The 1,268-nt window shown below is 33.4% G+C and overlaps 1 protein-coding gene across 1 annotated transcript in view; it reads right to left on the reverse strand.

Moving 5' to 3' along the window:
- Positions 1-93, reverse strand: part of LOC101849929 (coiled-coil and C2 domain-containing protein 2A) — a gene marked incomplete at its 5' end in the record, with an annotated part of 66,638 nt that extends 66,545 nt beyond the window's left edge. Inside the window, 1 exon segment of the mRNA XM_013082854.2 lies at positions 72-93.
- Between the last annotated feature and the right edge of the window lie 1,175 nt (positions 94-1,268).

A 1,268-nucleotide genomic window follows, 5' to 3' on the forward strand; every position in this document is an offset into this window, starting at 1 on the left:
AAGGCCCTCTCCAAAAATCAACGTAAGTGAAACACATAGATCTATATATTTATATCTAAATAGACATTCACCAGTAGGTTCAGGGGACCAGGGTATCCGCATCTGAGTTGAAACTTCCAGTTGTTGACAGCAAGCAACAACTTGCCAACGAACGGAAGTAATTTGAATGTTCAATTGGTTACTGGTAAATTAGGTGGTGTTTCAATTACCTATATAAGCGTTACAATTAGCACGGAATGATGAAGAGTATATTAATATGAATAATTTGAACAAAATTATTTTTTCTCTAACTGAAAGGCAAAAGTGAAGTGCATTCCCTCTCAGTATACATTTCACCTTTATCGAAAAAAACCCGCTAAACTGCTTCACAGTATTACAAGCAACAAAAAAAAACAACCCAAATCGCCAACTGTTTCCAACTAGAAAATATGTAGGGATATTTCATTTGTTAGATCACTCTTAGTTTTGAAGTAAATTGGTGACTTTTTAAAACAAATTTTGCTTAACTGACTCCCTTGCTGTAGATCAGTTTCGAAAGATATGACATATAAACGAATGGTATAGTCTTAAAAAGACAGTATAACTGCTGAGCAAATCAAACGTGACACAACTAAAAAGCAACTACATCTTTTCTACACTCAAATTACATTAGGCCTATCTGTGTCCAACCCATACCTTTTCAGTATTTTAATATCAGCCTTTATGTTCTATTTCAGTTTAGGCCTATGTTATTAAGTACTATGTTATTAAGTAAAAGAACGATTTGTTCATAGCCAGCTAAATCTAAAAACTTTAGATTGCAATTATTGTTTAAAACTCAAAGGAAATCGAAATGTTATATGTACGATCAATCGAAAAGGTTCGAATGCCAGCTTGGATAGCCTACTTGAATGAGAAATGATTCATAATGTACTTTTTCTGATAATAATAAAAAATGTGTCTGATATATCAGGCTCTAGAATCCCACGTTTCATTCATAATGTTTTATTAATTACAATTATGACTATTCTAGTCTGTGGCTCAAGCCATAGCCAATCTTGCCAAATATGGCTAAGTGATAATTGATTTTATTCATTCTTTTCCTTGATTTAATGGAGTCTTGAGATGTCTTCAATTATTATACATAGTTTTAGGCCTGGCCAATATGCGATGTGTGCGCACCATAGATGTACACTATAATACTTAAAAGGGGGTTACTCTATGGCGCACACATAATTAATAATTAGAAGTTAGAAAACATAATGCACTTGCAGCAGGTGTCAGCAACT

The sequence above is a fragment of the Aplysia californica genome, unplaced genomic scaffold, assembly GCF_000002075.1.
Source record: "Aplysia californica isolate F4 #8 unplaced genomic scaffold, AplCal3.0 scaffold00196, whole genome shotgun sequence".
Taxonomy (NCBI): Eukaryota; Metazoa; Mollusca; class Gastropoda; order Aplysiida; family Aplysiidae; genus Aplysia; species Aplysia californica.